This window comes from Argiope bruennichi, chromosome 3 (assembly GCF_947563725.1).
Source record: "Argiope bruennichi chromosome 3, qqArgBrue1.1, whole genome shotgun sequence".
NCBI classification, from domain to species: Eukaryota; Metazoa; Arthropoda; class Arachnida; order Araneae; family Araneidae; genus Argiope; species Argiope bruennichi.
Window position 1 is genome coordinate 5019501 of NC_079153.1, and position 14637 is coordinate 5034137.

The 14637-nt window shown below is 28.2% G+C and overlaps 1 protein-coding gene across 1 annotated transcript in view; it reads right to left on the reverse strand.

Annotated features, from left to right (window-relative positions):
* LOC129963949 (conotoxin ar11a-like) overlaps positions 1-12350 on the reverse strand; it is a 65262-nt gene extending 52912 nt beyond the window's left edge. Inside the window, exon 1 of the mRNA XM_056078568.1 lies at positions 12200-12350. The gene's annotated coding sequence lies outside the window, so the exon portion shown is untranslated. The remainder of the gene's footprint in view (positions 1-12199) is intronic.
* Positions 12351-14637: the final 2287 nt, after the last annotated feature.

The window sequence follows — 14637 nt, forward strand, 5'->3', positions numbered from 1 at the left end:
TTATGAAGAATATCGAATTATATAATTACATCAGAGGAACGTTTTGCATGTCAAAATTCAGGTTGTAGGATTTGACTTCAACTAAATGATCAATTTTTTTGAATAAAATCCAACATAAAAATAAACGTAATACAAAAAAAAATCAGAAACACTGAAACTGTTATTTATTGAAAAAGCAGGAAGATATGAAGAAATATACATGCATTTTGGTATAAATACGATTATTTTTTTCCTTCTTTATAGGCCATATTTTGATGAACATTTAGTGTTTAATAAAGATTAAAATGGGAAATGTTTAAGAAGTTAACTGAAAATTTTTTTTGATCTTGTGTATTTTCTTTTTAAATATGAATTAAAAATAAAATAAACAATTTATCTATACTTATAATAAAGCTCAATGTGTGTGTGTGTGTGTGTGTGTGTGTTGGCGCTCTACAGGTCAGGTCATTTGACATACAGCTATCAAATTTGGTACATGTATACCTTAGAGGTCGGGAATGCACCTGGGGTCCCTTTTTTTGAAATTTTAATTAGAATTTTAATTATTAATTAAAAACTAACTTTCCCTCCAAAAAAATCTTCCATTTTCCTCACCGCCAACTTTTCCGCCAAATTAATCTTCCATTTTCCCCACCGCCAAATAAGCAAGGCATCAGTTGTTTTTTTCTCCCAACAGTAATGAGGCTAGGGTTAAGATTTTTCGGCGGATTATTTCAAACGATTCTGTTTATCTTCTTAATGTTTTATGCATTTAAAATTAAACATTGTTAATTAATCCATGTTTCAGATTCATTCTGAAGTACTTTTGAATTAAAATAACACAGAATAAAAGAAATTAAAAATGTATAATCTGCATAGCGTTACCCCAACTGGCGTAGAAAAATTCACGCATTTGCATTAACGTAACTGGCGAAGAAAATTCACGCATGCGCACTGTGTTCTGATTGTTGGCATGACAACCAACGGACGATTTCAATTATTTTTAGGTTAGTTGCATGCTTTTGTAAGTAAAATGTATTTATGTTAGTTATATATTTTTTGTATATGCTTATAGTTTTAAATACATCGTTTTTTAAGTAGTTATTTTTAAACCTGTTTTCGACCGATTATTTTAAACGATTCATTTTATTTTCTTAGTGTTTGATGCATTTAAAATTAAACATTGTTAATTAATCTATCTGTTCATGATGAATCTGAGAAAATTTTGTTGACAAATTCTTGAGATATTACATAAATTAAGAAAGATATTCTTTAGTGACCATAAAGTTTAACCGCTCAGTGACTCAATTATCAGTAATCATATTATTAAAAAAAATGCTTTGTTTCAGTAAAAAATATTATATTAATTGCAGATTAATCATTTACACTTTAATTTAAAGCATAAATTCTACGACGTGTAACAGAAAATGAGAGAGATACATATCACGTTATGACTGAAGACCTTTATAATATTATGAGTGAATTATATGACTATAAAAATTTGAAGTTTTAAAATATTTTGCTGAAGAATCTATTCAAGTTGGAATTGCGTAAAATTATTAATGGTACGACCGGAGTTTTATCCCCTGCTTGGCGAAATTTTTAAAAATCGCAAACAACGGCCTTGCCAAATGTTCAAAAGCAAAGAAGCAGATGTTCAATTATAGTGCATAATAAAGATTGGCAGCTTTGGTGCGTTATCGCAACTTGGCGAAGAAGGGGGTTTAAACTCCGGTTCAACCTATTTAATTATTAAAATTTAAACGAACATTAAGATTGGCGAACCGGCTGGTCGCCAAAGGCGGCTAGTTACTAAATAAAGAAAAGATTCAACGAAAGTTTATTTTTATTTTCGATTGCGTTTAATTCTTGAATAAGGAGGTGAAAATCGAAACGGTATCGTTAATCCAGGATGTTAGGTTACATAATAACCAAACGTTATAAGTAACCTTATAATAACAAAAAATTGAGAAAGAGAAAGTATTTTTACTTTTAAAATTGACCTTTTCCAATTTAATGTTTTCGAAAACGGGTTATTTACTTTGTATAAAAATCTAGGACATTATATTCAAGCCTAATAAAGCTGAGCGACATCTTCATCATAGCTGGCGGTCAGCCAGACTAATATGAGACATTTTGTCACTTTATAAATGTTCATATTCTACTAAACTTTACAAAGATTTTTATAAAAATTTTTAATAAGTGCCTTAATGGCATTTTTTACATAGAAAGCAAAGAATTTTAATGACTTAAATGAATAAAATAATCTCGGTATGAAAGAGACATCTATATGCTGTATTTTTTTGAAAACCTATTAAATTTTATGAAGCATGAAAAAGCATTTTACTGCATCGTCGTATTTTAAATATAAGTCATTACAGGAATAGGATTGATGAAGAATATTTTCTGGAGTAATTATAAAATGTTGAACAATATTTCATTATAAAATAGGTATTATTATTAAGGACCAGCACACTTAAAATGATAGGGGGATTCACAGCATCAATATTTAAGAGTTTGGACATGCAAAGGTTAATAACAATTTTGTCACAAGATAACATAAGGAGACTTAAGATAAAGATAATTACAAAAACTGACTTCCAAATGACGTTTCATGAATTAGTTGGAAAAAATTTAGTGGCGAAAGAGACACCATTTTTAAGCTTAAATGAGCTGAACACAAGGTGGGAACATCTCTACTGATTAGAAAAAGAAATGCGCACACATTTGGAGCCTGATATTAATGGAGCGGCATTTAAAAATAAATAAATAAATGCTGTTCGAATGGGGAAATAAATGTCTGTAGAAATAAGATCACAGTGAGAGATAAAATAATTAAAAATTGGAAATAACCTAATAAAAATAACCTAATAACCTATATAAAATTGTAAATAGTTCTTAAAAATGCAAATATGTTAAGATATGAAAAATAGCTTGTAGGCATTTGAAAAGAAAATTCAATACCTGATATATGTAAAAAATTTTTTAAATGTCGATCATTGATGGTTGAAACAACCAACCCTCATTCTCCATCTTTAATAATCTTAAGATCGAATGTGTACATGTTGAACTCTACAGGCGACACCATTTAACTAGACATTTTATTCTCTACAAGCGACTCTAAATTCGGTAAATATGTATCTTGAAACCTGGAGATGTGCACCTCAGAGCGATCGTTTCTGAAATTTTAATTATAATTATAATTCATTTTATCGTTTTTCTATAATTTCCGAAAATATTATTGCACTATAAAATTTTTTATACCGTTTCAAAATTCCGAAAACTGTCTTTTTAAGGATATCTTTTTAATAATCGTGCATATTTTTCCCAAAGTTTGAAATTAAAAAAAAAAAGCATTTTTTTCCTAATTCCTAACAATATACTACATTGCTTTACTGAAGTTCAAATCGTTTTCATTGTTTCATCCATTATTTGGTCTCGTGGTTTTATTCTATTCTTGAAAGCTAAAGAAGAAAGAATCTATTTAAAACCTATGTCATTTATGAGATAAATAAAAATGCACTTACAATACTGCTAAATTCTGACACAGATTAACTGTACATTTACATTTTTAATAGTGTTATGATGTCATGGGTCTGGGTTTCATTAGATTCATGTACACAATAAGTGGAACATGTTTAAGACAATGAATAGGAGCAAAATAACACCTATTTAGTGCCTTGCAATTTCACGGTACCTTGAGTATGAAGTTACATCTAAAATATTTAACGGAATGAAATATAACTAATATCCCAGACAAAGCAGCTGGTCGATAAGAAACGCTTAAAACATTTTGATTCATAAAAATATTATTACTCAGTGTGATTTAATGGATTGCCTGATTGAGTAAAGAAAGAGTTCGTAATTTAATTACTCGAGTCATTTAACACAATAATTAATAAAAATATTTTTTGGAATAAAACCTAAACATCTTAATTAGGAATGTTTTTAGAGGATATTATTATTAAGAATTTCATAAAACAATGAATATCTTGAAAAATCTAGCATTGATTTATAAGCAGGAAGAATTATCGTAATTTTGGAGGACAAAAATGTTTGGCAAACATTGCTCAGAGTTTTCACCTAAGCAGTAATATGTATGCACAAAAGACAAAAAATATCAGTTTTGAAATGAATCATCTGAGAGCTGTTTAATATATGGCGGTGTGTTCATTTTTACTTTCCTGTATACGAAATGTATGAGAACGTAAATAAATAATAATATTTATATCAGTATTATTATAATCGTCGAAAGATTTGCTTTAAATGAATATTTTCTTTGTCATTTAAAAGGAATCTAAATGAATGTCATTTAAAATGAATCTCTTCATTTTAAATAACATTGAGAATGGAAAAACACTCTTTTGGAATTAGGTCTGTCTATCAAGTCTGCGAATACAGAAACTCATAAATGAATTGAACTAGAAGGACAAAACTTACTAGATGAGCTCAGCACTACTAACGTTGATTATTACTTAAGTTTCAAAAAAATCTGTTGAAAGGAAGTTTGTTTATCCCAGAGCTTGTAAACACGATAGTTCAAAAAGCAAAGAGCTAAATAAACGATATTTGGTTTATAAATTTATCATCAGAAATCTATGCATGAAATTTCAAACCAAACTTTGTAGAAGGCGACCATTTACCTGCATGTTTAGACGCGTGTATGTGAATGCGGAAATTCAAAGATACAATAACTGAGATAAATGGTATTTAGTATGCGATTTTTGTGATCAAAACTATAGCTGTGTGTTAAAATTTGTAGCCAATCAGCTGAAAGGAAAATTCATACTGCGAAAGTAAAAATGCTGTATAATGAGTCACAAAATCTGGAAACCAGTTCGAAATAGGAGACTCGAAGTTATGATTTGATGTTTAGGAAATTGGCGTTTTCTTTATAAAGAAAACCAAATAAAAGATATTTATTATTTAAGTACACGAAAAAAATGGATTGGATAATACTTCTGCCGGATTTTAGAATGAAATTTTAATTTCATAAAATAGACTGATGATTGAAATTAATAATAACTCTTAATGAATTTAGAATGAAATTTCATTAAATTAGAAAAGAAAAGAAAATCGGCCGATAAAAAAAAAACAATTTTTCCGGAGAAGAAAAATAAATGCTCAAGATAGAAATTAACCGTACAAGTTAATTTGATTAAGCAATTTCCAACTTCAAAAGAAAACTTCCTTTGCGACATTTTCATTGATCTTGTGAAGATCTGATACGCATTAATCGAATTACGTAAGATGCCCCTTCTTAATTACTTTTCTTTAAGACTCATCTTGAAAAAAAAAAAAAGATCACATAAATGAAGAAAATTTTTTTTTAATGCTGAAAGATTTGCATGCTCGCGTAATAAAGCAATCACTTTATTTGGGGGAGGGAAGAGGTACTGGGATCTTCTACAAGAATTCTTCCAACATTTTGGAAGAATAACGGTCTCCTTAAAAAGCACTTAAAGAGGTTCACAATTATTTTTTGGAGAGATGAAATAAAGGTGAGTATTCTACTAGTGATGAACATATATGAAACAAGAGCATCATATTAAGCATAAAGTATCAAAATACAGCGACTGAGTTATACAGAAAAAATCCCACACATAGATACTACTCATTAAATTTTGGGAAAAAAACTGAATTATGCTGAGGATAAATCATAACAAAATTACCTTTGCCTTTAAAAAACGGAAGAGTTTCAGCAAAAACTTTAGTTTCTCCGCGATATTCTGCTGCTTAAATTATACTTGAACTGCCGGCCAGAGACTTCCTCGTTGTAAAGAACACATAACAAATTTAATGCTTCCAACTCAATCGGTTTTTGAGTTGTCTTCACAGATAGACATAATTTTATACCATTATTCTTTGGACTCTGGGTATGAAATATAGAAATTCGCCAAGATTTCGAATTCGAATTTTTTTGACGATTATAAAACTTTCTCTTTGTATCTGTTATATATCAGCATGTAAAAATAGAAAAAAAAGATTATTGTTTTTGATTTTAATAATTGAGAAAAGATAAATAAATCTTTTACCGTGCTTGGTGAAAAATTGAACACCATTATCTAATCTAAATCAATAATAGTCTTCACCAGGGCAATATTAATAACCGTTAAAAAACTTCATTGATTTCATTAGTTCTCGTAAAAAATCAATTATAACAGATATCAAGATATATGCATGCAGTGAAATTTGTACATTTCTTTTCAGGATCAGTTGTTTTTATCTGTATTTAAATTTTTCATATTTTAACCCATGATGTCAATGACAAATTCAGTTAATTTATTTTGAATTTTTGTACTGTTTCCTTATCATCACTTTTAATCTCAGCACACCCTTTTAAACTTACCCTCACGGCATTTTATAGCGTGCTCTGTTCCAATTAATATACAGCAGATGCAGCGAGACTCCTTGCTAATGAATATCTTAAGATAATTTGTATGAGACTTTATATATTTCCTTTGAATATACAAACTGAAAACCGCATTAAATCAAATGAATGAAATGTAGCATGAGCATATAATAATAGGAGAGGTATATTAATAAAAGATTAGTCGTCTTTGACCCAATGGTTTGCCGAGAATAGTGGTTATATTTGAATTCAATTAAATCTTCTAGATATAAATTCATGTCTGTGAATATGTCGAATTCTCAGACATTAAAATCGTCTTATTTTAATTGTTCTACGTATGCTATATTCTTTGAATGCATGGATATTTCTAATGGAAACCAGTCCTATGATATTACAGGTCTATGAAAAACTTATCCATTTCATTAATCTTCTAAGTTTCACGATATTGCAACTTCAATTTTTTTATTCATCTTGTAAATCACACATATAATTAACAGAATGCATCTTTATTATCTTTCAATAAGGGAAGAAAATCCCGTGATTAGGTATTTGGAGAAACAATGGAAACTGTTTGAATTTGAACAATGTAATCTATTGTTAGAAAATAAGCAAAAAGTATTTTTAAAAATTGCCAAAATTTAGGAAACATTTTGGCAAACTATAAAATTAAAACCATTAAATAGATAATTTTTTTTGAATTTTATTATTTTTTGTGCAATAACATTTTTGAATAGTATGGTGGAAAAACATAGCAATAAACTTAATTTTTAATTAATAAAAATTTTAATTAAAATTTAAAAAAACATCGTTTCGAGGAGCATATTTTTATTTTCCAAAGCATTTAAGTGCGAAGTTTGGCAGCTGTAGGTCAGACGGTCACTGAGGTCAAATCTACAAAGCAGAGAGAAGTTGAATTTTTATTCATTATGAAACATAGCGTAGCACACAACAACCACATTGTTGGAAACTAGAAAGCTTGAAGTAGCTCCTTATATTATTATAGTTTATGGATGATTTCCTTTGGAAGAATTGCAGAAGTAGTTCTGTTTATCGTTGAAGGGGAGAGCGCTGGACTTGCACTTATGGAGATCAAGCCAATTGAACCATTACTCATGCGTCTGCAGTACTTTATGAAGTTAAATTTATTTGGCCCTATATTATAGATAAGACTTGTTTGTATTCGGAATTACGTTGTTGATCTTGCTTGCCGCTGCACACAGCCAATGTCAATTTGAATGCAAACCAGGAAGCGCTACGCCCACACAAATCTGAATTGAAATGAATAACACAGTTACAACTTTATCTCAAATGAAACTGTTTTGTCCGTGAACTTTACAAAACATTGCGAAACAACATTATAAAGCTTGCCATATTGAAGAAAATATGCCGTTGAAAACAGAGATAATATAAGATGCGTGTTTAGTTTTTTTTAACATCTTAAGCTATTTAGGTTGTGTTTGCGAATCTAAATAAATAAATATATAAAATATAAATGAATATAATTTTTCGATTAAAATTTCAGTGCTAATGCAATGAGTAAAGTGCCAGCGCCGGAAGAGACAATCTAGACTGGTCCCAATAATTCCGGATTCTTGATTGATTTATTATTAGTATTAAGATAGCATGAGTCTAGACATAATAGATTTTAATAATACTTGACAGAACTGCAATAGTAAGATGATCTTATTTGCTAATAAAGAGGAAATATTCAATATATAGGAGTATTTCTCAGAAACAGATTATTAGAAATTTAAATATAATCATAGTTTTTCTTTCAGTTTTGACTTTCTTGCATATGAAGTATATGCAGAGAAAGCATTTTAATCTCCAAAATATTTGTACTTGCCATTTTGACGAATCTCCATGTTTCAAACATCCTGGAATCAAAAATTTGTAGATTTCCTTTAAATTTTGGATAAATCCATTGAGAGGAATTTTATCTGTTTGAGAACGCAATTTTTCAATACATACAAAAGGTAAAGATTCGTTGGATAGAATTTTGTATATAAATTTAGCATCTAAAATGCTCATGCCTATCAAGTTTTGAACTAAATCCCCCAAAGGGTTGATAACTTTTTTGGTCTATGATTTTGTATGCATGTTAATGCCATAATTTAGAAACGCAAAGATAAATAAAAATTAAATTTGGTATGTGATCTTGTTTTCAATTTTTGTACAATCGATAGAGTAAAAAGCTCCCTAAGTGCATATAAAGTTTAAAAAATATACTACGAAGCACATAATCTCATGAGAGGGACTCTAAAAATAAAAATATGAGCACTCCTAACGGTCATAGGCCTGCCTAAGGTATCCAATTATATGCGAGGTAAGAGTGGATAACATTTTTATTTAATAATAAGTATGGCAGGAATTTCTAAAAAGGCTACTACTTCTGATTTAAAGTGAAAAGTCTATTCATAGAAAATTGGACAATTCAAGACATATCATTCGAATTTAAGACAAAATGTAAAACATCATACTACTTTTGATAATATGGAATGTTTACTTTCTTTAAACGCGATTCATTTTAGAAAATTTAGCCTTTTTGAACGGAAAGCCTCCTTTAATATCTCCAACTTTTAATCGATTTATAAATAATTAGATGCCATTGTCTAATCATTATAAATATTCAATGAAGTAATTTCTTTTTACCTTCTGGATCACAATAATAAAATAAAGAAAAAAATCAAGAGGCGTAAAACTCATTTAGTTTTTCGTGTTAAAATTTATGCGATTTATTTTAAATGAAATAAAGGAGAAGAATTCTTCAGAGGATCACTTTTTAAATTTAAGCTCAGCAAATATTTTTTATAGCTATTTATTTGTACATATTTAGCTGGACAGTATAGGAGGTTAAATTCAAATTCCTGAATTCGGTTAGAAGAAATGAAATTCATATTGTGCGTCTATTCGCTTCCATTAACATTTTACAGCGCAGAATATCGCAGCTACGTTTAGCACAAATGGGACGTTCTTATAATCACTTTTATAAAGTTATATATATATATATATATATAAACATAATTTATGAAATCTTAATTGTTGCTATTGGCATTGGTCCATGAAGAGCTGAGACCATCGAAAGGAAATGATTTATTCTATTAACTATATATTCTATAACTCGAAGCAAGACATTGGCGAGAAGCGCCAAGAACCAGATAATCTTAAAGGGCGGGTTTCCACATGTGGCTTTGCCCTTCTTGTAAAAGTTTCACTGGGACTACTGTCAAAGGCTTCTCCGACTTGAGACCTTCATAATGCCATCAGAAACTTTTTTTCGAAAAGTGGAAATTTCAGAAACTTTGAATAATTGCAAATGATTACTTGAGAGTAATGTTTTAGCGATATTTAATTAAACTGGTTTAGCGAAATTTCTTAAAAAAAAATAATCATCCTTAAATGAAATGGTAACGTGAATTGAAAATTATTGTTATATAGTTTTTTCAATTTATTTTAAAAAATGGGGGAGATTTTAATAGCTGACTAATTATGATGACAATTACAGAAATGCACATAAAAGTCAAATGATTTTTTTTCACCACATCTTAAAAATGACATCAAAATAAGTTCGCTTCATCTTAAAAATTGAATGAAAAAAGTTACACACCAATCAAGTCTTGTACGAAAGCGTAGATTGACGGGATGTATACGATTTGTTCCGTTGTTTATCAAAATGTCCTGAATTGTATTACGTTTTGCAAAGCGAGTAATTGTTTTTGACAAAAATAGCATCAATAAAACTATATTAGCTAAATATCACAATATTAACTGAGCACAAATAATGTTGAAAATTAAAAAAAAAAGATTAATTGTTAATAGTGTATAGAGAATGTACTACTATCAATTATATCACACATAGATTTAAACCATAGTCTTTTATGCAATGAATAACGATTGCTCTCTCTATCATAATTAATTTAAATATAACTGGTTTTCGTTATGCGTGATTTCCGTACTTCAATTACGTTACGCAAAACTTCTTTATCAGCTCCGGCATTCTAACTTTCTAATGTTCCTTTTCCTTCTAAAGTGTGACCCAAATATATATGTGTCAAATTGAAGATCACAAAATCTGACCTCTTTAATTTGCATCAAAATGAATTAAAGAGGATTAGCTGAAGCTTTTACTTATTTTTTTTTCTAAAGAAAAAATAGGATCATCTGATCTATGTGTTCTGAAATATTCATTGTTTAAATTGTTTATCCATTTACATCATAGAAATGCACATTGTTTCCAAAATATCCTAGTATAGTGGGAGGAGCAATATATGAGGCTATTAGTATTTGCCTCATATATTGCTCCTCCCACTAAGAAGTACAACATATAAGCGTAAAAAGAAAAAAATAAACACGCCAGTTTTTTGCAAATGTAAAAAAAATTCTGAATTTCCACTAATAAAAATAATTGTGTTAACAATTACCTCTATCTAATTTTTTATTAACTCTTTAAATGGTTATTAAAATTTCGTTTAAAAATATTAAATAAAAATATTTTAGGCGTCTATATTTAATTTAAATTCTGTCATTGCAAACATCTTGGAAGAGAATTTTAATGAGCATGTATATGAAAAGAATTTTAATTCTGTAAAAATGCGGAAACGTCTTATTAAACGTTTTCTAGTGCATTTCAAAACAGTGATGAGAATTGAAATTTATTTTTCTTTCAAAAATACATCGATGTAAAATTTTTATCTCAAATAATAAAATACAGATTTGTAATTAAAAAGTATACACAAAACCAAGACCGAAAGTGGTTTATGAATTATGCATTGGAAGAATACATAATAGCTACAAATATTTTAAACTGAATAATTAATGCAATTTTATTACTTGATTCTTCTTAAAACGCAGAACTGTAATGATTTAGAAAAGATTTAAATATATTTTATTAAACTATACCAAATTACTTTTAAAATATATAATTTTCCTAATACGTAATTATTAATATATAATTATTTTTTACGAAATATATATTTGATATTAAATTTAAATTTACATGTTGAATTTAATATAACTATGTATTTGGAAACTTGCTAAATTACGTATACTGTCATTCGGTTACTTCCGGAAGCTATAAATTAGATTAAATACATAATATATCAGGTAAAATATCCATTAAAAATTTTATTCTAATTCCGCATTTCCCAATGTCATTTTGTTTACGAAAGTGGTTCGTGCAGCGAACTGGAATTTGGTTAATTTTATACATCAAATAACATATACTAAGGTTCGGTTTGAAATGGTGAACTAAAAATGTATTTATAATTGTAGTTGCTTCTCGATTTCAGTGTGTTTTCAGTTGATGAATATTTTAAATTTAAACTAAATTCTAAAATAATTTAAAGGCGAATTTAAAACAAAACCAGACATACAAAAATATGTACATTTCACAAATCCTTTCCTTTCAAAAATTGTATTAATTTAATTACTACATATCACAATTATTAACAATAAAAAATTTAAAATAGCATAATTATATATTTTGATATGAACAAAATCACGTTTTATACATTTTGATTTTAATAAGTCTCTTTCATACTTGATTTCCTGAAAAGCAGCTTTAAATGTTTTTTTTTTTGAAATTCTAAAGTGAGATGCATTAAATACACCATATCTATCAATAATAATTAATGTTAATGATAATGTTAAAAAGTATTCAAAGATTTAAGGATTAAAATGGGATAAAATTAATTCTACGATAAATCATAAATGCTATAAAAGGAAATAAAATAAGTTACATTTTTTTCAAGATCATTTAATTTGCATCCTAACATTTTCTTGTAAAAATATAAACATATTTCACTACAGTAGAAAGAGAAATAAAACTTTAGTTAAAACATGCAAGTTCATAGAACTGATAAAAATTACCTTTATTTTATTTTTTGACTGTGTCTTTCAAAACTTTAGTTTATCCTAGTTAGAAGCTCTCCGGGATGAAATATTTTCCTTCTCCTTGCCTCGCACAATTCTAACAATATTTTTAAGTAAATGCGCATCTCTGTAGTTAGAGGGTGATTACTCAACTCAACCTTGCCAGCATTTTGATTTCGTGACGTCTCATCACGTGGTGTCATAAGCAGGTGACGTAGCAGGTGTTCAGTAGGCTGCATTTTAAATTTTTCGTCCATCAAAGCCAGATAGGACTGGGAGAGGAAGAAAACACGATGATAGAAGGTGGATGTAATAGAAAAAAAAAATGAAAAAAATCGCGCGCGTGTAGCAGACATCCAATTCATTTTTCCCCGCTGTGACGTATGATTGAATTTGATTCACACGGTGGCATTTCATGGCGTCATTTAGAAACGTGCTACTGCATGACATCCAGAAAGATCGGCACTCAATATTTCGTGCTTATGTTTTTATTTCGAGTTACTAAACAAGGAAAAATTTATGGATGCCGATAAAGAGTTCTTCGAAAGAATTTATTACGGTGCGGATTAGATTAATATATAGATTGTGGCGACCGAATTGCAACTAGTAGAAGCTAATTGGAAAATAGCTGATGTATGAAATCTTAAATTACATACATATTTTTAGAAGGGTTATAAAAGTGCAGTTAATAAATAAATAAACATTTCACTGCATCCGTTTTTATAATTCTGTATTAGTTAAATTTTTTTTTACAAATAAATGTAAGAAAGACAGAAATAAAATTATAAAAATGCTTTTCAACTCTATTTTTTGTGGAAATTAATTAAAATATGTTATTTTTTCATCTAATCAAAACATAATAATTAATTGAGTAGATATTTTGTAATTCATCCCTGGATTAGAGAACTAGTCTAAATGCTATGCCTGGATTGCTATTAAGATGGAGATAAAGGACCCTTCCCTTCCTCGAAAAATGCCACTAATAAAGAAAGAATAATTTATCAATTTTTTAAAAAGCAAAAGGAGATAAAGTATAAATATATAAAGAATTTTATTTCACTTTTACTATTTTCCCTTTAGGTAGTTTCTTCCTCATTGATCGTAATATTATGCCTTATGCTTTAATAAAAGCTGCGATTATGAAAACAGGGAACATTTTTATTTATATGATGACTTCTCATCCTCTTACTCGCGGTGGCACCAAGGAGAAAAATTACAAGAGCAAGAGAAAGAAAAATTTAAGCCTATAAACTAATTTAAAAATATAAAATGCATTAAGATCTATTTTCTTGACATTTTGGATTTTGTTTCGAATATAGAAATTTAATGCCGCATTTGGATTCTTGGAAGTGACTGTAAACATTTTAATATTAAAATAAGCTTTTAGAATTTTATCTTTTTTTTTATCTAAAATTATTCTAATGAACATCATTATTGATCCAGTTTGAACAGGTATTTACTAAAATTATTTAGGTAATTTAAATTTTACTTTAAATTATCGCAATAAATGTCTCCTTTTCGGGAAGTTTTGTTCTTTACTGTTGTAAACGAAAATTAGTATAATACTTTTATAAAATGTTGAGCAGAGACAGGAAAAAAAAAATAAAATCGAACCTCATTTTCTTCTAATTTCAAAATGCATACTTTTGCGCTGAATATTTTCATTGTATCTCATAATTATAAAATTATTTATTTTAATTCTTTAGCAAAGCCGTCATCTAATATCTGTTTATAAATAAATATATATTATTTCGCAGAATTTTTTTGATCAAATATTTTATTATTTGGTATAAAATTCTTTTTAAGTTTTACTTTTCAAAATTCTGAAGCCTATTACTACGTCAAGTAAAAAAAGAATATTTAGCTGTTTCCAAACTTATTAAAACTTTATAATTATATAAAAAGTATATAAAAACTGACTTGCTTTTTAGTGTGTTAATTTATTTAATCCTATATGTTTTCAAAAACTTAAAAAGGATTAAAGCGCTTGAAAATGGGCAGAGAAAATTCACTAAACATTTATAATATGTCTTTTGGATAAAAATGAAATGGAATTAAAGAAACATGAATGCAAGAAAGTGCAAATTTAGTTTAACACTCAGAAAAGCATATAAGATTTCATAATTGTGCAAAGAAGTAAGATTATGAGCATAAAAATATGTTGAATGAAACAGAGAATGGTATTACTAATTTACTACTAAACTAAATAAAATACTGATAAAAATGTATTAACAATTTATATGATTAATAACATTTATTGCATTTAAAACAAAAAGGAATCTAAATCGGATACTATTTATTTAATATGGATATTGTTCTACATCTGAGGTGTTTAGATGTTCTGCGTTTCATGTAGTGGCACTTTAGATAATGAGAGGCAATTTCGTCAAGCCAGCGATTGTTTAAAATCGGGACCGTCTCGGCTAGTTTTGGGG